Consider the following 25,098-nt stretch of genomic DNA (forward strand, 5'->3'; position numbering starts at 1 on the left):
ATTTCTGTGTCAGTGACTTTTTCTGAAAGGCCGAATGTATCTTAAAGATACTCATTCGCCTTCTAGGAGACTATTTTTTCTAAAATGTCATCATATTTTTTTTTAACAAAATTACGTTAATGAGTATCCAGAGAGAAGCTGTTTCTGGCAACTCCTTGGAATTGTTGCCTAAAATTTTTTTTTTTTTGTATATTTGACTCTTCTCCTAGAAAACTTTTTCTAACAATCTTATGGATCACATTAAATTCTCCTCGAAGGCTTGTTTGAAGCACATCCTCCGCTTCTAAAAGAACTAAAATATAATGGCCTAACAATACTTTTTTTTTCTCCATTTCGCCTCTGAATAATTTTACAATTTAAAATTTTCTTATCCTGACAAAATATAAGTAGATTTCCGCTTATATTTGTCTTTTCCCTTCGAAGCTATTGGTAAATTCTTAATTCTAATTTAATTTGAAATTCTATGTCGAAATACGAATTTCGTACTGAACGGCAAAAAATACTATGTTTACAAAATCTTGTCGCATGTTATGCGAATTTTTCATGTATTCAAAGTTGTTTTTATTTCAAACTTTATTGCAATATACTTACAAAACCCCCATTTAGACTGAACTTTTTTACCTCAATCCCCGCTTAACTCAACACTTATTTCAATCAACCCCCTTTTTTAATCAAGCCCTGTTTGACTCAACCCAAGACCTAAGATTTAATTTGAACTACGCTAATCAGAAGCTTAAAATTTGCTTTTTGCTCCGTTCGCAGTTTCAAACTTATATCAACTATTTAGGTAACTTCAGAACTTTTCCAAATCGAAACGAACTTTCAAATGGTTAATCGCCAAAATCATGGCCCGATACTGTTTTTTATTTGTTTTTTGTAAACTATGAGCTTTTCAGTTAGTGCTCGGTCAAAATTGGCCAAAACCCAAGTGAAAATTCTGGTTTTATACCCGGATCCCAAAGCTCTTTCAGTTTAACTTCTGAAGTTACGTAAAAGTAGTCTTTCTGGGTCGTTTCCCATCAGATCAACCAGGATATGACACTAGGATGCCCAGTGTTACAAATTCTAAAAAAAAACTTGATAGATTTTTTCTTTCTTGGATATAACAAATCATTAACATTTTTTGGTCGCTTTATGTTTTTAGCTTTATGGCCATTCATAAATTTGACGATTTTGATTTACTTGTACAAGAGAAAATAACTACTAAAATAGATTATCTTTAGAGAATAACGCTTATCGTTTGCATTTACAAATTAATTTAAATGAAAGTGTTAATTGTTTTAAGCACCTATATGAAGAATAAAAAAAATAATTGAATCTCTACATCCAAATGCTTCCAAATCATGAAAAAAATATGTCTTTTAATAAATGTATACTTTACCCAAAATTTCCATTGCATGCTGATGGTATTATCACAAAAAAATATAGTTAATTTATTTATTTTCTTTATATCAATATGTTCACTAGGATCTATCCACATAGTTATAAACAAAAGTGGATGAGACCGGTAAGCATTCAAGGTAGATCTATCTTTTCTTTGTTTTTTTTCTTAAATTTATTAGGCAGGTCAACGGAGGTTCAGTTGAACGGGGGTTCAGGTGAATGAGGATTCAGTCGAATGGGGTTGATTTGCATGAGGCTCAGTTAAACGGGGGTTAAATTGCACGAGGGTTGAGTTGCACAGGGTTCAGTTAGACAAGGGTTAAGTTATACTGGTTTGAGTCGCGTGAGGGTTAAGTTGAATGGGTTTTAGCTGCACAGGGTTTTAGTTACACAAGGGTTCAATTACAGGGGGGTTCAATTGCACAAGGGGTCAGTTAAACAGGGGCTAATTTGCACCTGGGGTCAGATGCACGAGGGTTAAGATACATGGGTTCAGTTGTATGAGCTTCAGTTACAAGAAGGTTCAGTTGAAATGGAACCGGTTAAATTGGTTGTCAGCGAGAAAAAGAATTTCAAACATGCAGCGAATATCATTTAATACCGAAAGGTTGGTTTTCCAACTATTGGAATTTCAAAAATTGAGACAAAAGGGACATAGTGCATTTTGAACAAAACAAAGTTTCTAAGCAATTCAAAAATAAATAAGATACGAGAAGACGGATTTGACTAAATTGAGAGACCTGATCAAACAACAAATGTTACATAAAGTCCTTTGAAACCAAAAACTAAATATAAACAAATACAAGACCAGTCAATATCACTTGACACATAATTGTTTCTCGTCAATACATGATACAGACCACGCATGATCATTTACAGCCATTTGAACAGTTTTTTATATTTTGAAAAAGCAGCTGAAACCCAGCTCAGCTAATTATTTTCAATATTGAATCTCCAAAACTGCTCGTATTCTTCAGTGATTCAAGAAATCTTGTCTTCAGCGATTTTACCCTTAGATTATGCTATATATTCACTAATTAAAAGCTGGGTTTCTCCTCTGATTTTAAAGAAGAAAGGATGATTCCCTCACAAGGGAAATTCCACTGAAAACACGCCTAATCGTCAGCTGATTTCTTCCTTATCAGCAGTTTATAAACCACTTTAAAAAGTATTTTATGAACTAATTTACCATTTCTTGACCTCGTCGGAAATTTCTTTCAAAATTACAGTTTGGTTCCGGGTCGGGGAATGAAGCTGAACAAGCTCTACTCGCTTTTATTCAAAAAGCCAATGAAGGTTAGGATAGAAATAAAATTCTACCAACTATTTATTTAGATTAAACACAAATATTTGATAGGATTTATCATTACATTCGTTCCTTATGCAAGAAAACTATGGTGTTTCTTAGGTTTTACTGAACTTGACTAAATTGTATCTAGATAATAGAACCAAAAAAATAGATGTAGGTTATTTCCTGTCTTCAGGTTTGCACAAGTCTCCAAACGTAGGGGTATCTCAGGGGTTGATCCTATTTTCTCTGCCTTTTCTACTTAATTTATTGATTTCAGCCAGAAACTGTTTTTTTTTATTCTTGATGGAGGCTCGTCAAATAGTGTTATTTTGAAAATTTCTAATAATATTTTAGTGAAATAGAGGTAATGTCAATTAGATGCTTTACTAACTAACCAAGTTCACCACTCTGCTATAATAACCAAGTTGCTTCTTCAAAACGTCTGTTATCCGTTTACAGGGTGAATCCAGGAAGTATTTCGGACCCAAGTCCTAATTCATCGAAGTATATTCTTTTTTTAAAAGAGACTGAAAAAACACCTGATAAGATTTCAAGGCAAGAGCGCCGCTTGGAAAATTTTCTTTGAGAAGACAATTGTGGGAAGGATTTTCGCTTTTATTAGGATATAAATGGCTTTGCCTTTGCTTCTCCGGGAGAAGCAAAGGCTATCCCCACCACGCAGGCTCTTTCTGGTGGTGCACTTATCAAGTAGTATAGGTTTAATACAAGTGTTCAACATTACTCGCCTTATTCTTTTTCAGACAATCTGTAAAACGGCAACAATGTTTTGTAAAAAATCATTAGATGGCTCTCAGGAACCAGTTGAATTTTCCTTAGGACTTTTTTTTGTTTTACATTTAAATTTTTCACATTTAATTTCACATTTTTTCATGCAAATAATAAACAATGACCACAAATTAACGTTTTTGGGACTGTGAGTATTCTGGAAAATTTTAGTAGTTTCCGCATGTTGCTTTTTTGTTGGGAGATGGATTAGGAATTCAATATATCTCTGGAAAAATTGCAGAAGTGGAAACCCTGATCCATTTACTACTTTGCGTCGTGTTTAATTTGCTCTGCTTCAGTTAAATTCTTATGTTAATTCATTTAAGCAGATTATTAAATTATTTTATTGAGTTGTTTTAATTTTTGTTGAGTGTATTAATTTATCAAAGTGGTTTGCGGTTATGATTTGAGCTGCGATTCTTTTTCTTCGTCCACTAGTAATAATTGATGACGATACTGTAGAAGTTTATATTATTTTATTAGTGCATTGATCTGTCGGCCAGTTGCTACTTACCTTACTGTAATATTGTTTAAACCTCTGTCTAGGCTTATTCGAGCTACAGAAGTAATGCAAGGGGCTAAGAGCCTCCAGGCGAAATGGAGGGCCCCAAACCCCTGGGCAATTATTTTCGAGCTTGTTGTTTCAATGATGTACCTTAATTGATGTACCTCAAGAAATTTTGAACTCTTTATCAAAATTCCTAAACATTTGTTTTCAAATTAAGCTTTAATTATTCAAATAAGCTTTATTGTACTCGTAGCCAGAGTTGCCACCAGATATTGGTGCGGAAATGGTGGTGTACCACTTATTTGGAGGGGGAAAGCCTCGCTAGCGCCAAGTATTGTAATGGAATGTCTCGCGGTCACCACTACTGTACCGTAACTATAGAGTATGTTAACACCCTAATACGGTATACTCTGATCCAGGGTATGGTAACGTGATCCAACGGTCAAACGGCCAAATCTCTAGACCAAGGGTACCACCACTTGTGTAACCCCTAATATCTCTAGCTATCTCTTTGGAGGGTAAACGGCCCCCCTGTTGATATACTAGTGCCAGTTCTTCTCGCAAACTCATTTTCCTACCCTTCCTGGGTTCCTGGAAAAATAATCTCACATGGCTGTAGAAATTAGCTTAATTGTATTCTTCCAAAAGGTTACAACAAACACGTCAATAAACTCTCAAGACAGACTCCCTTAACGGGGGTCTCAAAGTAGACTAATCAATACAGACTCCCTAAACGGGGTTTCATAGTAGACTAAAAACAAAAACACCCTTCTGTACAAAGCACTTTCTGTAGGGGTGGACATTAGATTTGCCCTGACCAATCTGCTAAATCAAAGTTCAAATCCCTACTTTTTTTGAAAAATATTATCTTTCAATGGCCTTGGTCAAGAAGTCAAAAATAGAATTTAGCTTGAAAGCTTATTTATTGCAAAACAAATATAGCTTAGAAGCGAGAGTTTAACTTATCATTGAAAATTATCCTATAGGCAAATCTAAGCAAATGTTATTGCGGAAAAAAACAGGTCATTTATCTGAAAAGAAAAGAAACAGGGGTGAAACCCCAAAACCTCCCACCGTAAGAAAAATGACCACCCACGCGGCACCTTGATCCACCCTTACAAACATAAACACGGAACTTCAACTTTATAAAATCCATTTGTCTTCTTTCTTCACCAGCTTCTGTGCTACTGCTTCCACCGCTTGGCTCTGGATCTGTCGCCATTCACACGTCTCTACTGCAAAACCACCATGGTCTAGATCGTATGGGCATCCGTAGAAGGTTTTAAAAATTGATGTCCATGAGGTTAGCAGAAAAAATTCGTGCTTAGCATGATTTAAAATGCATATTTTCTCGCTCTCACGAATTTTATATTTGAGAGAAGCTGAGAATCAGTTTCTGGCACATTCAGTGATGCCACTCATCATGAAAAATAGGCTGACCTAGTCTCTTAATTTCCATCGATGGAAACAAGACCAAATCCCAACTAAAATGCTAGTTGCCCCTTGGCATAATTTGAAATAATCCAGGGTGGAAATTAATCCTCTGTTGTTTTTTTTTGCCGAAAAAACAGAGGCCTGTGAAAACGATAGACGTACAGGAAAATCAGCTTTTTTTGAGCGAACCGTTAATCAATTAGTTTTGGGTCTCCTCCCTTGGGATAATCAAATGAAGAATAGGTGTTGATACTAACTGAAGTTGAAATTTGGATACGTCTCTCACTGAGTAAGTTTTACCGGAAATAGTTGTCGATTCCCATGAAGAGTAAAAACTATGAAAAGGCCTACTGGACAAAAGTTTGGATGAAATATGAAGTGACTGGGAGAGAGCTTCCCCCAAGGACTCCAGATTTGAGAAGCAAAATCTCGGTAACAGGGTCACAACTGTCTAACCAGCTGTCCGTTGAGCGAACCATCCACCATTCATGGCTCCCCAAAAGGGCTCCTCCAACCCCCCCCCCAAGAGATAAAATCTCCCTTAGAGCTGGTAGGACTAATCTCAGATTTCTTCCCAAGCTTTTTGAATCCAACCCGAAATTCAATATCTCCCAACTTTTCTTCAACCCGTCGTAGGTCGTTCAACTCTATTTTATGATCATTTTGTTTTATTCCCAATGGGCCTTGGACCTCTTTGCTTCTCCTAAATTCGTTATTAACCAAAAATCTTATTCTTCCCACTCGCAGGCTGAATCTATAAATCACATCCCTTTTTTGTGTCTCTTATTTCTTCCTTACTTTTGTCCCATTTCTTTGTTCCACGAAGTAGATCATCTTCGACTTTTAATTGGACCATACTGTCTTTTTTCATAGAGTTCATTGTTCTGCTATAGTCTTGTTTTATACCAAATGGGTGTTGGGCCTCTTTGCCCCCCCCCCTTTAAGCTCTTTTTTCTTCTCGTAATTTTTTCATCCTCCCAATTTTTTATCTTTCGCCACTGCAGGCTGAATCCGCAGTTTTTGTCTCTTTTTTTGCATTTATCTTTTCATTTCAACTTTTCTAAATTTTCCAATCGCGCAAACTAAATCATCATTAAATTTGAATTGGAATCCAGAGTTTACCATCTTTGACTGCATTTCTTTATTGCAGTTCCTTTTAATATTTCTTTTCTCTTTTTTAGTTTTCTTTTGTTTTGTCGTAATATTAAACAAATCGTCATCAAATGGGAGTTGAATTCCGACATTTGGTTTTTCATGTTGTACTAACATATCTCCAACTCTACGGGGAAAAGCACGTACAATGAATTTATTCTCTTTTTTTTCGGGTACAGTCAGTGCCACATTTTGGCATATACTTGTCGGCGTCTCATATTCGGTAAAAGTGTTCTGAATTTTTCTATTTTCTGAAAATTTTCCCAAAGAATTAACTTGGGGCGTCTTATTTTCAATATCATGTGGTTTAGCCACTTTCACATTTCCCACCTTCATAGAAGTCACTTTTAAGGATAGGAGATTTCCGATATCCCCAAAATCTCCTTCTAATAAAACATCCACTGCAAGAGTAGGTACCAAGCCTACTTTTATCGTTTTTCTCTGGACTGTACCGTCCTTCTTGCAGATGGGCATGGGTGCTTATCTCCATAATGACATAATATTGTAATCTTATTTTGATGGTCTATCTCCGTTCTATTAATTAGCTCAGTTCGGACATACGTTTGGTCACTGCAAGACTCAATTGCCATTTCAACTAATTCCCCGTTTTATTTTCCGTATATTTTATGCGACTCAGCAAACGTGTATTTTTTTTCATTACTATGGGCCATGGCCCAGGCTTTGCGGTTTTGATCCTCATTACTAGGGCAGTTTCTTGTAAAATTGCCTGTAGTACCACAGTTAAAGCAAGTTACTTCTCTTTGCATGTGCTGAAATGCATGTTTTTGCTGTGAGTTATAGTGTCTATTATTATTATACTCTTCATATTAAAATATCTCTGTGTCCGCAAATTCCTTTTTTGTTTTGGTCCACCTATTCGCTAATTCCGTCATTTCTTTGCTTGTTTTCGGGTTCTTTTTTTTCAAATATATTTTCAATTCTCTGTGGGTGTTTTCTAAAAATTGCTTCATTACTGTTTTTTCTATTGCTTCCGTTATATTTTCTTTTATCTCCTCTGGGTCTTGTAGCATTCTATAATTTCCTATCCAGGCATTTTAAACACATATCTTTCAATTTGTACCCGTATTCTTTGTAAATTTCGTTGTCTCGCTTTTTTTCGCTACTAAACCTTCTTTGAAAGGGCTTGGGGAAGGGTTGAAACATTTCAAAAAAGGCTTGTTTTAATTTTCAAAGTCTTTCGAGCAGTGCATCGGCAATGCTTTAAAAGCAGTTTGGGCTTTGTAGTTAAGAAAGGGCCGAATTACTGTCACCTAGTTTTCTCTCGGCCATCCATTTAATTCTACCGTTTTTTAAAAATTTTATTGGTATAAATGTAAATCCTCATTTTATTTCATTGATTGAAAGTTTATTGCTTGCATTAGATCTACTGTAGACGATCTTTGAGGCTATTGAGAATTTCTCCCTGCAATCATTTCCATTATGTGTTTTCTTTCCTCTCTATCTGCCTCCTCCTATTTTTCTTTGTCTATTCTATCTTTCTCTTTTTGTTTCATGTCTTCCTCCTATTTTCGTTCTCCGGATTTTCTTTCTTTCTCTCTTTCTTTTCTATCTTCCTTTTTTTCGTTATCTAGCCATTCTTTCACCCTCCATGAAATTTAACATACGTTGTGTCATATTTGCGTGACTACTATTTCGTGACCCCCTGCTTGATCTGGATTCCATACTGCTTCTACTACTCCTGCTGCTTGGCCTACTTTGATTCCTTCTGTCATTATATCCTCTTAATTCGGTTTCTGAGTCTATTCACTCTCTATCTGTATTTTCTTTTACCCGCAACTGCCTTTCATTTGTCCTAGCATCTGAGAGGTGAGTTGGTTTTGTTTTCCTTGTATTTTCGTATAATAATTTTTCTCCGTGTATTACCACCACAGTTTCTATTTCATGTTTTCTCTTATTACCGGGTGTGCTCCTTCCCGATTTTATTCTTTGTACTCCCATATCTGTTTCTTTTTTTAGGTCTTCCTTATCTATGAATAATTCCTTTTGCGTCTGTAGTAGATTCTTTTCTCCCTCTATGGTTCATACCGGAGATCGTTCTGTTCTTGTGTTTGTTGGGTAGATCCCCCTTCGTACGTGTCAGAAATGTCTATTTCATCCGATATTCTCGCAAACTCTTTTTTCTACCCTGTCTGGGTTCCTGGAAAAATAATCTCACACGGCTGCAGAGAATAGCTTACTTGTATTCTTCCAAAAGGTCACAAAAAACACATCTATAAACTCTCAAGACAGACTCCCTAAACGAGATCTCAAAGCACACTAAAAACAAAATCACCACTTCTGTATAAAGTACTTTCTGTAGGGGGTGGACCTTAGATTGGCCCTGACCAATCCGCTAAATCAAAGTTCAGATCCCAGGCTTCTTTTGAATAATATTATCTTTTAATGGATCAGGTCAAGAAGTCAAAAATAGAATTTAGCTTGAAGGCTTGCTTATTGCAAAGTATAATCACCTAAGGAACAAGTACTGACAAAACCTATCCTCTCAAAAGTGACCCTTTGTCCGCGTCTCCGGAGACGATTCCATACCTATGCGAACCTGGCAACTAAATACCATAGTTACACAATTCAATACAACTTTCCCGGTCACTCGTCGCCTGAATCACGCTCTAGCATAATTTATTGGCTCGTAGCAAAGTACTTTGGCTCGGAGTTATTAAGTAGTACAGCACTTTGTGTCTAGAGGCGCTGAGGTACGTGGGATCACTTTTGGAGAGCTTTGTCAGTACTTGCTCCGTAGGTGATTATACTTTGGTTTATTGCAAAAGAACTATAGCTTAGCAAATAGAGTTTAACTTATCATTGAAAATTATCCTATAGGCAAATCTAAGCAAATGTAATTACGGAAAAGAAAACAGGTCATTTATCTGAAAAGAAAAGAAACAGGGGTGAAACCCCAACAAGCCTAATTACTTGTTACAGTTCCTCAATAATTTTTAAACGACAAGTTTTCTCGCCCGACAGTTTTTTGTACAACATGTTTTCAAACTTTTGGTTACTTTGAGCTGGGTTTACGGCCATTGTTGCAACAAAGATTAGTATGTACGAGTATACGGAATAATATACAGTTGTATGGAATAATATACAGTTGAACATGATCTTGGAATTGATTAGTCTTTCCTTGTTTGATTATTTTTCCAGCAAAGAAAAAAAAAAATTAATTATCTTCAGTTTTTCACGAAGCTATAAAAACAGGTTTTGACGCAGTAGATGAGCATGCAATGCTTTGGCACGCTTGTTAAAAATTAAAGGAATAAGCCAAATTGCGAATTTTAAGGATTGCCGTGTAGGCCTACGTTTAAGAGAAGTAATTTTAAATTCTTCTGTTGAAATTAGTTCATTCCATAACGCTCGAAATAAAATTTCATCTTCTTTCTTTTAAGTTGTTGGTCAATTTTGCCGGACGAAAGTAATTTGCGATTCGGATCATTAACACCATAGAATACACAATTTGATTGGACCAGTAATCACAATGCCACATAATATAATTCAAAGCAGAGACAGACCGGCCCAGGGGAACGGACATATATTCACCCCTGGCTCTGCTGCTTTTCGTAGGCCAGGCTCAAAGATAATTATTTTTATAAGGGTCCAAAGGCTTTTTTAGGATACTGCTACTACTAGTCCTGAAGAATTACTGCAGAACCTTGCCATCAAAGGCCCATACAGCTACGTAAGCCCTTCCTCCTTACCATCGTTTTCAAAGCCTACCTCATTACACCCTCCTAAAAATTTCTAATTTCCCTTAAATTTTTCCTTCCAGCCTCCTCCCACCCATTCAGGCACAGCCTGATTTTCTTTTGGCCCTAGATGGCTGGCCAAAAAGGATGATCGTTGGGAATATGTCATCCTTCATCTGCAGAACGTGCCATCTCTACCTTTCTCTCATTACATCCCTAGATAAGCAGATAGGACCACATTAGTCGCAAAGGTCACTGTTTGAAATACGGTCAGTCAGACGGGCACCAAAAACAAACAGTAGACAATATCTCTGGAAAAAATCTAGTAAATCTTCTTCCGGCTTTAGGAGCGCCCTAGTTTCAGAGCCATACCACTGCCCTTACTGTAGATTCAAATGCTCTAATTATGCAGCTCAGACTTTTCTTCCTATTCTTCCAAACTTTTTTAAACTGTGAAAAAATACCCTTGGCCTTTGTTGTTCTACTTTTAACATCTTCCCTATGTTCATCGTCTTTACTAATAATATACTAAATAGGTGGGTGAGGCTGTCCACTTGATCTATCTTCTCATTACCCAAAATGACCTCGTCACCTTCACTTATTAACCTCTTCACCCTTTTTACCTGCGAAAAGTCTTCTTGACGTTGTTTTTTAAACCTATTCTTGCACCCTGAACTCCGAGAAACTCCAAACATAATTTATTTTTCTAACATTTTCATCTAGGATACTCAAATCATTAGCATAATCCAACTCTAGGAAAGTTCTATTTCCCCATTTGATTCTGCGCTCACCCTTAGCCTTTGTTGTGTTTCTTAGGACAAATTCTATCAAAATGATCCGTATAAATGGGGATAGACGCAACCCTGATTGACTCCTGATTCAAAACACAACCACCTACTAACCTCATTTCTTACTTTGACCACAGAAATATTATGCTCGAACATGGCACTAATCACTTTAATGTATTTATATGGTACACTATACAAGGATAAAACCTTTACTAAAGCTCTTCTATCGGCTGAGTCAAGTACTTACTCAAATTCTTTAAAACTGAGGACTAAAGGGATATGATGACTCAGGCACTTCGGTACTGTTGCGCTTTTTGGTACACACGAAATAAGTGAAGTTTGGTTAATGCTAATTAAAAAAATTAAATAGGATGAATATAAAATAGTTTAGAAACAAATTTGGGCTATATATTTGCACATTAAGAAGATGGGGGGGGGGGTAAAGCATAGAATACATAAAATACGTAACCTAACCTAGGTACCTTTCCCCCCCGTAAACCCCAAAAAACAACAGTTTAAATATTTAGAGTCAATGAGAAACACCGCTCCTCGATCAACTTAGATAGCAATTACCCGCTTTACGGATCTCCATAACTGCATTCCTTTGACAGTCTATAGCGCTGTGTATCATTAAACACAACTGTACCGGCGCTTCTCAATTATTAATTTAAGAGTGAACATTTAGTCGGCGCATCCTCTCCTCTTCCTAAAACTACACTGTTTTTCTCTAAAAATATCTACAGCATCTCTAAGTCTAAAAACGTAATCATATTTTTTCAGATATTTCACTATTGTAGTAAATCTGGTGAAGTTATTTCTTTAAATTGTCAAGCATTTTCATTCAAGATGGAATAGAGTTCATAAAGTTCATGGTTTGCAACTACAGTCCTAGTAGATCACTAAATCCATACTCCACCCAGTGGCGTAATTTCGTAAAATTCAGGGGATGGGGGCAAAGTTTGAGCCAATTTTTCCAAACAAGTGGAAATGACAGAAAAACTGAAAAATGAGCCATATAGGTGAACAAAAAAAGGTGAAGATGTACTAGAGAAAACTGACCCGTTTCTGTGGATGCTCGGATTATGTAGGCTTATCTTAGTTTTGACAAAATATTTGGAGAAACTAAATTTCAGCTGGGGGGCAAACGGGGGTCTGGGAGGGGGGCTGAGGTCTGAGACGGGCAGTTCCCCCCTCTGCCGCATAGAAAACTACGCCCCAGTCCCCAACCCTTTGTCGCATAGGGGTTGAAGAAGTTAAGGCATGTGGTTCTGGAACCACTCAAAGTTTTATATTAAAAGAAAGATTACTTATTGTTATATTTACTTATTTAAATTATTTACTTATTCTTACTTTTTAATAGACAGGATAAAATTATTTGCAATGCATTGTCTATAGAGAAATCATAGTGTTAAAAAATCTATTTGCATTTTTTTCTGTGGCATTTTTTAGTTGTCAGGTTCGATTCCAAATTTTATTTTGTTTATTGCTATTCCACGCCTGTATCTCTAAAGTTTTTGGTGTTTAGCAGGGGGGGGGTGTTTAGTGAAATATATCAGAGATACTAAAATGTTGCTTTTGTTTTGAAAACCTTAAAATTTTCTTCAGAAAAATAGTTACTTATAAAACGCCAAGAAAATCGATGTGAGATAAAAATCTTAGAAATTATTTCTTAGTGTGCAGTTCATCTTTAATATAGAAGAGCCCATGTTTTCTCTTTTGCTGTGCATAACATTAAACCTATTTAAAACCTTAAACCCAAACCAATGTTGGTTCCAATGTTAGAATAACCAGCTAGTTCCATACTATATTCCTGTTCTCTGTGCCTAATTATGTATTGTTTTGTAAATTATGGATAATAAAATTTTTGTTGTAAATTTAACGATTTGCAGCAATACTCAGCTAGTTCCATATAAATATGGTTCATATTTGTGATAGTACAAGGACATTAAAAAAAAATAAGCAAAATTTTTTTGTTATTTATTGATTTTTTTATTACAATGGATCTTTCAACATACAATGGATTTACAGCATTCATCACTACAATAGATTTTTTAACATAACCTCCTTCAATATCAAATTACTTCCATCGTTTTAAACTATTTTTAGAGAAATCTAGATATCTCTTCAACCTTCTGAAAGGTTCGTAAGTACAACTCCTTCACAGTCATAGAAAACAGTTGCCAATACCTTGTTAACGAAAATTTCACGTAATTTTTGAATGACCCTAGTATTATTGTATTTTGTCGGACCGGGAAGGTAAATTTGGACCCAGGAGTCAGAATTGCAAAGCTGTATTTGCAGTGTCTTAAAAATAAATAACAGAAACTGCTTTTTTTCGAAGTCAGGGTATATGATATAACTTTACGAAACTTTATGATAGATACGGAAACTATGGTTAGATTTTGAAAACCATGAGAATATTTTCTAGAAAAATATTTACTTCTAGAATACCTAAGAAATCGATGCGTGATACCAATCTTAGAAGTTAATTTTTAGTTCGTAGCTCATTTTAATAGAGATTAAATAAAAAAAACAAGTTTTTTTTAACTGAAAGTAAGGAACGACGTTAAAACTTAAAACGAACAGAAATTATTCCGTATATGAAAAGGGCTGTACCCTACTCAACGCCTCGCTCTTTACGCTAAAATTTTTTTATTGTTTAAAAAAAATATAGTTGTGAGAAAGTCAAATTTTAGCGTAAAGAGTGAGGCGTTGAGGAGTGGACAGCCCCTTTAATATACGGAATAATTTCTGTTCGTTGTAAGTTTTAACGTCGTTCCTTACTTTCAGTTAAAAAACTTGTTTTTCTTATTTAATTTTTGGACGTTTTTGAATTAATGCAGGTTTTGATTTTGGCTCACCGTACATGAATAATTAAAACAAAATTTGAATATTAATGTTACTGTTATTTGGTTAAATGGCTTTCTCGAAACTTGTTTAATTTTATTTACGAACGTTTTTATTAGTAATAAATATACGTAACTTACGAATAACTTACGTAACGAACTTCTGTATTCATAGATACTTAATACGTATATTAGGGGGTTCGCCCCCTAGTCAATACCTTGCTCTTTAAGCTAAAGTTCGAATTTTGTTCCAATTCTTTAAAAATGACCCCTTAATCACAAATGCTGTTAATAAATAGCTCTTATGAAAGTACTAAATAATCTTTGGCTTAAAGAGCAAGGTATTGACTAGAGGGTGAACCCAATCATATACGTAATGCTTTCTGTCGTTTTAAGTTTTGATGTTGCTCCTTACTTTCAGTTGAAAAACTTGTTTTTTATATATAATTTCTGATCTTTTTTTAAATAATGCTAGGAAATCCAGCGTCCCCTTCATAGCAATGTCCTTTTCCCCGTGAAAACTTCCTTCATGGAAAGATCCTCCCACATAAACCCCGACCCATCCCCTCCCCCCACTACCAGAAAAAATCTCCCCTGAAAAAGTCTGTATACTTCCCAATAACCAATACTATATGTTAACATTGGGTGAAGTTGATAACTATCAGCCCCCCCCCCAAGGAGTTCAGAGGATAAATCATCGTAAAAGACAAAGTTATTATATTTTCGACCATGCTGAACAAAATGGCTATCTCGAAATTTTGATCGGGTGACTTTGGGGAAAAATGAGCGTGGGAGGGGGTCTAGTTGCCCTCCATTTTTTTGGTCACTTAAAAAGCACTAGAACTTTTAATTTCCGTTCGAATAAGCCCTCTCACGACATTCTGGGACCACTGGGTTGGTACGATCACCCCTGGGAAAAAAACAACAACAAATAAACACGAATCCATGATCTTTCTTCTAGCAAAAAATATAAATTCCACATTTTTGCAGATAGGAGCTTGAAACCTCTGATAGATAGATAATAGATAGATAGATAAATTAAATAAATTGTATTTCTTACAAATATAAACAACACAAATAATTAAATTAAGCCAACAGGGAGCTAAACTCGAAAGGAAGGCTAACAATTATTGCAATGAGTGCAGTAGGGTTCTCTGATTCGCTGAATATGATTGTGTGATTTTCATTAAGGTTCTATAACTTTTAGGGGGTCTTTCCCTCTTTTTTCGAAAATCAGCCAAATATTCTCAGGCGCGCAACTTTTGATAGGTAGGATTAAACTTGATGAAACTTATATATCTGACATCAGCATTAAAATCAGATTCATTTGATGTATCTATTGGTATCAAAATTCCGTTTTCTACAGTTTCGGTTACCATTGAGCCGGGTCGCTCCTTACTTACAGTTCGTTACCATAAACTGTAAAAGGGCTGAAAGCGCTGAGAGCTAGATAGTCTCCGTGAGAGGGAAAGCTGGCATACATTTCTCAGAGTTTTATAAAAATGATTATATTCACATCTTGATAGTCTGTTATCCTAGTGCAGAACCTCATAGAAAAATGTTTAAATTCTCATTTGAACGGAAATTAAATTCTCTAGTTCCCCTTTTAAGTGACCAAAAAGATTGGAGGGCAACTAGCCCACCCCCTCCCTAAGGGCCCCCACCCTTCAGAGTTATCGAATCAAATTTTGAGAAAGCTATTTTGTTCAATATAGTCCAAAGGTAATCTATGGTTTTGGTGATGATATGACCCTTCATAGTCCCTGGGGAAAAGGTTGTCCGCTGCATCAGTAGTAAGCATGTCCGCAATTCTAACGGGGTTGTATAAAACGACCGAACCCTATATATAATGGACCTATAGAGTTACCAAGCATATTATATTTGGAACTAGATATTCAGGGACGAGATTGTGTAATGCAACCAGACTGGTTTCTGAGGCAACACCTATTTTCTGGGCCAATCAGAGAGAGCGGATGCATAGGGTACTCCATATACGATAACTTGATTAGTAATCGGATTCAAATATAAGGAGTGATTTTCATTGTACTTCATATCAAACAGTTCGTGGTAACGAACTGTAAGTAAGGAGCGACCCGGCTCAATGGTAACCGAAACTCTAGAAAACGGTATTTTGATACAAATAGATACATCAAAAGAATCAAATTTCAATGCTGATTTCAAATATATAACTTTCATCAAGTTTAGAGCTACCCATCAAAAGTTACGCGCCTGAGAAAATTTGGCTGATTTTCAAAAAAAGGGGGAAAGACCCCTAAAAGTTATAGAACCTTAATGAAAATCACACCATCATATTCAGCGTATCAGAGAACCCTACTGTAGAGGTTTCAAGCTCCTATCTACAAAAATGTGGAATTTTGCATTTTTTGCCAGAAGAAAGATCACGGATGCGTGTTTATTTGTTTGTTTGTTTGTTTGTTTGTTTGTTTGTTTTTTGTTTTTTTTTCCCAGGGGTGATCGTATTGAACCAGTGGTCCTAGAATATCGTGGGAGGGATCATTGGAACGGAAATTAAAATTTCTAGTGCCCTTTTTAAGTGACCAAAAAAAATGGAGGGCAACTAGCCCCCCATGCCCCTTTTTCCCCAAATGCATCCAATAAAAATTTTGAGATAGCCATTAAGTTAAAATTACTCAAAAGTCAGATATGACAAACTCAGGTGTAAAAAAACACGTAGATATGAGCAATAGCTTTCAATTGAGCCATTAAGCATAGCTCTTAAAAGTTCTACTAGCCCGATAGTGCCAGCTTTTCCACTTGAGACATGGCACAAGAGTGTCGTTTTTAGTGCCATTTGGAACTTGCAGATGGTGGAATTTGTAAAAGAACGTAGATATGAGCAATATCTTTAAATGAGTCATAAAAGATCTGTCTACGATGTTCTGGCAGCCCGCTAGTGCCACCCCTTGAGAGACGGCAAAAAAAGTGCCATTTCGGTGCTATGTGGCACTTACAGATGGCGAAATTTATAAAAAGCCCGCAGATATGAGAAATAGCTTTTTAATGAACCATTAAGCATCTCTTTATGATGTTCTGATAACCCATTACGCCTCGGAAAAAAAAATGGAGACAGATAAGTGCTACCGATGCAAAAAAGTGATTTTCCTCGTTATTCAAGGAGGGGAACTGTAATTTCCCTGTGAAAATTTTTTGACCATGCTGATTCCAATGGTACATTTTTCATTTTGATCTGACGCCAATTACAGGTTTTTTTTTTTCGAAATCACCATAAATTTCTTTTTCGCAATAAAATTTTACTTTTCAGGGGAACCGAAATAATAGTTACCATTCCTGAATCAGTTTCAGATAGAGATTTTTTTCACTAGACATCTTTTTTCAAAACGCGTTTTTTAACTTTTAGTTGCTATGGGCTGTGGTTCGCTCTTTACTATGTTGCAGCTACTGCTGCAACCATGAATATTTCAATTTAAATTTTGACTGAGGCGTTTCTTTTTTCTTGTGACATTTTCAAGATTTTACAGAAAGTAGCTCTGATAGTTGGAAGGTCTATTCAAGTCGACAGCTCAAACACTGCCTCGTTTCAATACAGCTCTCAAACTTAACGAATCTAAAAGCACAATTAGTTTTCGAGGGAAGGGGGAAAGATTCGATATCTTTAATGCAAAGAGGAGGGGGCGGGCTCAAAAGTACATAATATTCCTTTCAATCATACAATCATCAATAATTTTGTTCGTACTAAAACCCTGTTACAAACATACAACGGTCATTTGGCCAAATAGGCTTGGCTTATTGCGGGCCATACAATACAATAATAAAATGCTGAAGGAACTGTAATCAAAATCCTTGAAATGCAAATAGGTACTCTTGCATTATATGGGCCTTTCTAAAAAGTCAACTTTGGTTAATGCTAATGAAATAAAATAAAATAGGATGAATATATAATAGTTTAGAAACAAATTTGGCCTATATATTTGCACATTAGGGGGGGGGATGGGTGGCTGGAGGGTAAAGCATCACATACATTAAATACGTAACCTAACCTAGGTACTCCCCCCCTAAACCCCCAAAAACAACAGTTTGGATATCGTATACGCGATGAAAACCACGCTGTGCATTCCATTACTTTATAGCGGTGTCTTGAATTAACCCCTCAAAAACGGTTTTTTTGTGACTGGTTTCCTTGTAAAGGCCCATATAATGCAAGAGTACCTACAAATGTTCACGGTAATTCACGAAATACAAATAAAGAGAACGAAATAAATAATAAATGCAAAAAATAAATACAAAATTACACAAAATGAAGAAAAAGCAGAATATACAATAGATTGCGATAAAAAAAAACTTAAAAACGAAAAAATAATAGTAATAATAGTGATAATCAGACACAGAAAAAATAGAAAACCTCGCATTAGAACATTAAACAAAATGGTGAGATTAGAAGTTTAGAAGGTTTCTGATTTTTTTATTTTTTTAACAAGAAGATATTTTGACTCCATGTCTCTACTATCTAGCAATCAGTTATGTGACCTTTTTAGTGCTAGAGGTGGGTTTTGGCCCATCCCTGACACTGGTACTTTTCACCCCTGCTTTGGTCTTTTCACCCTTTTGTTGTAAAGCCTGCAGGAAAATAATCAGCCTTGTCACAACCTAAAGGTCAATCTCTTTGACCACGGAGCTTGTTTTTCACAGTGATTGATATATGGACATAGTGACCATGAGAGGCCTCAGATATTAGTCCAATTACGCGAAATATCTCAGTCAGCTTAGATTCTTCCTGTTAGTAAAAGTGAAAGAATGAAACTAGTTTTGATTACTTTGATTATCGTAAGTACCATTGTTATACGGGATCTCGTTAAATTTCACTTTCATTACAGGGGTTTTTTGACCGCAGCTTAGCTCCGTTAGAAATTTGTACAGGGTAAAATGGGATTTAGGAAGGCTGAGTTTAAGTTCTAGGGAGGTATTGAAAATAAATAATGGGCCTTTCAGCGTAAAGAGCGGGGTATTGCGTAGGGGTTGAACCCAATCATATACGTAATAATTTCGTTCTCTTTAAGTTTTGATGTTGCTCCCTACTTTCAGTTGAAAAACTTGATGTTTTTTAAATTAATTTCTCATCTTTTTTTAAATTATGCTGGGAAATCCAGCGCCCCCTTCATAGCAATATCCCTTACCCCATGAAAACCTCCTCTATGGAAAGATTGTCCCACGTTACCCCCGGCTCATCCCCCCCCCCACTGCCAGAAAAAATGCCCCCTGAAAACTTCTGTACATTTCCAAATAACTAATGCTGTATGTAAACATTTGGCAAAGTTCATAACTTGCAGACCTTCCCTCGGGGACTGTGGTGGATTAAGTCTTTCTCAAAGACATAGTTACTATATATTTTGACCATGCTGAACAAAATGGCTATCTCAAAATTTTGATCTGGTGACTTCGGGAAAAAATAAGCGTGGGAGGGGGCCTAGTTACCCTCCATTTTTTGGTCACTTGAAAAGGGCACTAGAAATTTTAATTTCTGTTTGAATGACCCCTCTCGCAATATTCTAATACAAAATTCCACATTTTTGTAGATAGGAGCTTGAAAGCTCTACAGTGGGGTTTTTCTGGTGCATTGAATCTCATAGTGGGATTTCCATTAAGGTTCTGTGCATTTTTGGGTGTGTTTCCCCTTTTTTTGAAAATAAAGCAAATTTTTTCAGGCGCGTAACGTTTGATAGGTAAGACTAAACTTGACGAAACTTGTATATTTAAAATCTGCATAAAAAGCTGATTGATGTATCTATTTGATGTATCTATTTTTGATGCATCTATTGGTATCAAAATTCCGTTTTCTAGATTTCGATTACTATTGAGCCGGGTCGCTCCTTGCTTACAGTTCGTTTCCACGAACTGTTTGATACCTTTCCAATTAACTCACTAAGGATTCAGCTGAAAAAACGACATACCTTTAGAATCAGAATTTTATTCTGAATCCAAATATAACATTCATTTGCGTTGGAGATGGACTTTATCCTTACTCACCCCCCCCCCCCCCGACTTAATTTACAAAACAGGGTATATATTTGCACATTAGAGGGATGAAGTTCATCTCCGACGGAAATGAATCTTATATTTTGGCTTCAGGATGAAATTCTGATTCTAAAGTTGTGACTATTTCTTAGCTATCTCATTAGTGAGTAGATCCAAAAATTTAAAATATGTGGGTAAATTTTTATTTGGTTCTAGTTTTTAAAACTGTAATTTTTATTGTTTCGACAGGATTTAAGCCATAGGGTTTCTATTTATTAAAGATACTGATTTTCAAATCTTTAAGACCTGTGAGAGTTTCATCTACCCTACTCAGCTACTTTCGTAAAGTTTCGACGAAATTTACTCCGTGTAAGTCTATACTATATATTTATTCTTTTTGACGGTAATTTGTAGAATTATCCTTTTGCAATGACGAAATGCTTCATAGCTAAGAGAAATGAAACACGTATTGTACCAGAGAAAAAGGAAACGAAGTTTATTGTACGCGCTTTTTCTTGCAAAGTTCGAGAAATTTTAGTACAATATGAAAAACCAAATGTTGGAATTCAGTTCCCATTTGATAACGAAATATTTGTTTCTGCAGTAAAAGTAAAGAGAAGTAAAAGAGAGAAAAAAGCTGCAAGACGGAACTACAATAAAGAAATGCAGTCAAAGATAGTGGACACAGGAGTCCAATTAAGATTTTATGACGATTTATTTAATGCGACTACAAAAGAAAAGAAAACTAAGAGGGAGAAAAGAGATATTAAACGGAGTTACAATGAAGTAATGCAATCAAAGATGGTGGACACTGGAGTCCAAATCAGATTTAACGATGATTTATTATTTTGCGCGAATGACAAAATTGAGAAAAGTAGAGATGAAAAGAGAAGTGTAAAAAAAAGACAAATTTTTGAGATTCAGCCTGCAGTGGCGAATAGTAAAGAAATGTTGAATGGGCTGTGCCTTGATAACATAAATAAAAGGGGGGAAAAGAGGTCCAAGATCCATGGGGAATAAAAGAAGATGATTACAAAATAGAGATGAAAGAACTACAACGGGTTGGGGGAAAGTTATGAGATATTGAATGTCGAGTCGGATTGGAAAAACTTGGAAAGGAATCTGAGATTAGGATTATCAACTCAAAAGATATGTCGATCCTTTATGAGGGGAAGGAATCCCTTGGGGAAGATCCCCTGCGGGAAGTTGCGAAAGATAGCCGTTTTCCTCAATGCACAACTGGCGGACAAGTTGTGATCCCTTTACCGGGGTTTCACCTCTCTGATCTGGAGTCCTTGGGGGATACTCTCTCCCAGTCAATTCATACTTTGGATGTACCCAAATTTCATCTTCAATTAGCATCAACGCATATTCTTCATTTGATTATCCCCGGGGAGGAAACCCAGAAAAAAAAGGCGATTCATGGTTTGCTCAAGATTTTACTTCATTCCCAGTATCCTTGTCGTATTCAGAGACCTGTGTATGTTTGGCCTGGGACTATTTCAAATTATGCCAAGGGGCATAATTTTTATTGAGATGGACTTTTTTATTGAGATGTGGGGTTGTTTCCACAGATGGAAATTAAGAGGCTAATGCAGCCAATTTTTCATGATGGCTGGCATCATCAAATGTGCCAGAAACTGATTCTCGGCTCCTCTCAAATCTAAATTCGTGAGAGCAAGAAAATTTTTAATTTCGATTGTGCTGCGCACAATGAATTTCTACGAATCTTGGGGACTTTAACTTTCAAAACATAATGCGGATGCTATACGATCTAGACGATGGTGGTTCTACGGTAGAGACGTGTGGATGACGACGAATCCTGAGCCAAGCGGTTGAAGTGCAGGCATTGGTGGAAGAAAGAAGAGAAGATACAAGTTTGGTGATTTTGAGTTTAATGTTATTTATTTTATGTCTGAGTTTCCAGCCATCTACCGGGGATGCAGGCCATTTATCTTAGGAGGGAGGTGTTGGAACCCTTGGTCCCAGTTTGTTTCAGATAAAGTCCTTCCCATATTCTTTTCTTTTGGTCCCTTAATTATTCTTTTCCCCCAAGTAATAATTATTAATTTTCCTTTAATTTTGGTGGCGCCATTTTCTGTCGTTCTTTAATTGCGTAGTTGGTTACACAGACCACGAGGCATTAATTGCGCAGTTAGGGATGATTGACCAGTAATTAGTAAGCCTTTGGATTGGCCGGAAAAATCCACTCACCACCCACCGCAGGCACGCGGTGAGCGAAAATTGGAAGTGTGATTGTTTAGTTCCGTTTGAGCTCCTTTTGTAGCGTGACTGAATACAGTAAGATTTTTTATACTATATAATGATTGACTTTTTAGCCTAGGTAGAGTCCAAGGAGATAGTTAGAAATATTATCGGTAACCCTTGGCCTTAAAGTGGCCCCTGGGACCATTCGATCACGCTATCGTACTATAAGGCAGGGTATATTGTAAATCGGGCACTGACATACCCTATAGATACGGAACCGTTGGGGTAAGCGCGGGAATCCCACTAACATTCGGGTTGACAAGGGGTTCTCCCCCTCGAATAAGTGGCATAGCAACCTTTTTATGCCATTTTTGCACTAATAAGTGGTGAACCCCGTACTTTACACCCCCAATACATCCAGTCAAAATTTTGAGATAGTCATTTTGTTCAGCGTAGTTGATTTCCAGATAGAAATTATGTTTTTGAGGAGGACACTCCCCCACAGCCTTCAGGGTAAGTGTTGTAAGTTATGGTCTGGGGGCATAAAAGATTTTTATAGAAGGCGTTGTTGTAGAAACTTCAAAAAAGGATCATTCGATTGGAAATTCAAAGGGCTAGTGCCCTTTTTAATAGTCAAAAGTGACTGGTCGGTAACTAGCCCCCCCCCATGCCCCTCATTTCTACCACCACATCCCATCCAAAGGTTGAGAAAACCATGTTGTTCAGCGTTGTTGATTTCCAGATAGGAAAATATGTTTTTGAGGAGGACACTCCCCCACAACCCTTGGGGCAAGGGTTGTAAGTTATGTCCTGGGGGCATATAAGGTTCTTGTAGAAGCCGTTGCCGCAGAAACTTCAAAAAATGCTCATTCGATTGGAAATTCAATGGGCTAGTGCCCGTTTTAATAGTCAAAATTGATTGGAGGGCAACTAGCCCCTCCCCCGCCCATCATTCCCCCAAACAATCCAATGAAAATTTTGAGATATCTATTTTATTCAGCGTAGCTGATTTCCAGATAGAAAATAAGTTTTTGAGGAGGACACTCCTCCACAGCCCTCAGGGCAAGGGCTGTAAGGTATGGCCTGGTGACATATAAGGTTTTTTATAGAAAGCGTTGTCGCATAAACTTCAAAAAGGGCTCATTCGATTGGAAATTGAAATGGCTTGTGCCGTTTTACATAGTCAAAAGTGATTGGAGAGTAACTAACACCCCTTCCACGCCCACTATTTTCCCAAACACGTTCAATAAACATTTTGAGATAACCAATTCGTCCCACGACGTTCAAAACTTCAGGAAATTATACCTTTGAGCAGGACACTCCCCCGACAGTCTTGAGGGCAATGGTTATAAGTTATGCCCTGGGAGCATATAACGTTTTTATTGAAATCTTTTTTGTAGAAACTTGAAAAAAGGGTAATTTGATTTGAAATTCAAAGGGCTAGTACCCTTTTTAATAGTCGAAAGTGATTTGAGGGCAACTAACCCCCCTCTCAAGCCGATCTTTTCCTCAAACACACTCAATTAAAATTTTTAGATAGCCATTTTATTCAACGTAGTTTAAAGTTTTGGAAATTAGGTGTTTAAGGATGAAAACCCCTCCCCACAGCCCTTAGGGCAAGGGTTGTAAGTTATGCCCTGGGGGCATATAAAGTTTTTATTGAAAGCGTTGTCGTAGAAACTTCAAAAGGGCTCATTCAATTGGAAATTGAAAGGGCTAGTGCCTTTTTTAATAGTTGAAAGTGATTGGATAGCGACTAACGCCCCTCTCCGCCCTCCATTTCCCCAAACACATCCAATCCAAATTTTGAGATATCCATTTTGTTCAACGTAGTTGAAAGTTCTGGAAATTTGGTCTTTTAGGATGATAACCCCCTCAGAGCCCTCAGTGCAGGGGTTGTAAGTTATGCCCTAATGGCATATAAGGTTTTTATTGAAAGCATTTTCTTAGAAACTTCAAAAGGGCTGATTCAATTAGAAATTGAAAGGGCTAGTGCCTTTTTTAATAGTTGAAAGTGATTGGATAGCGACTAACGTCCCTCTCAAGCCTACTATTTTCCAAAACACATCCAATCAAAATTTTGAGATATCCATTTTCTTCAACGTAGTTAAACGTTCTGGAAATTAGGTCTTTTAGGATGATAACCCCGTCAGTGCCCTCAGTGCAAGGGTTGTCAGTTATGCCCTGGGGGCATATAAGGTTTATATAGAAAGTAATTGTATAAATCATAGGCAGCGCGATCGCGCTGCCTTAGTAAAGAACGAGGACACTCGAGAACAAGACAAGAAACAGGGACTAAGTAAAGAAGAGGACAATCCCCCACAACCCTCAGGGCAAGGTTTTTAAGTTATTCCCTGGGGGCATATAAGAACGATGTTGGCACAATGTATTATTTATTAATTTTTTCCTTTAGAGCAGGGCACTTCTTATCGAATAGGTTGTAATAGAAACTTTGACAAGGGCTCATTCAATTGCATACTGGAGTTGCTTCTGCCCTTTTCAAAAGCCGAAAGTGATTGGAAGGTGACTAACACCCCTTCCACGCCCACCATTTCCCGAAACACATCCAATGAAAATTTTGACATAGCCATTTTGTTCAGCGTAGTTGATTTCCAGATAGAAATTATGTTTTCGAGGAGGACAGTCCCCCACAGCCCTTAGGGCAAGGGTTGTAGGTTATGCCCTTGGGGCATATAAGGTTTTTTATAGAAGGCGTTGTCGTAGAAACTTCAAAAAAGGCTCATTCGATTGGAAATTCAGAGGGCTAGTGCCCTTTTTAATAGTCGAAAGTGATTAGAGGGTAACTAACTAGCCTTTCAAGCCCACCTATCCCCAAACATATCTAATCAAAACTTTGAGATAACCATTTTATTCAACGTAGTTTTAAGTTCTGGAAATTAGGTCTTTGAGGATGAAGACCCCCCCCCCCATACCACAGCCCTCAGGGCAAGGGTTGTACATTATGCCCAGGGCGCATATAAGGTTTTTATATAACGCGTCGTCGTAGAAACTT

At 36.8% G+C, this 25,098-nt stretch overlaps 1 long non-coding RNA gene across 1 annotated transcript in view; it reads left to right on the top strand.

The window, feature by feature from the left end:
* The first annotated feature begins 18,574 nt into the window (after positions 1-18,574).
* LOC148952542 (uncharacterized) overlaps positions 18,575-25,098 on the top strand; it is a 48,150-nt gene continuing 41,626 nt past the window's right edge. The window contains exon 1 of the long non-coding RNA XR_016141772.1: positions 18,575-18,689. This is a non-coding gene — a long non-coding RNA (uncharacterized LOC148952542). The remainder of the gene's footprint in view (positions 18,690-25,098) is intronic.

The sequence above is a fragment of the Artemia sp. Qi Xiang Cuo genome, chromosome 5 (genome assembly GCF_049724085.1).
Source record: "Artemia sp. Qi Xiang Cuo chromosome 5, ASM4972408v1, whole genome shotgun sequence".
In the NCBI taxonomy this organism is placed as follows: domain Eukaryota; kingdom Metazoa; phylum Arthropoda; class Branchiopoda; order Anostraca; family Artemiidae; genus Artemia; species Artemia sp. Qi Xiang Cuo.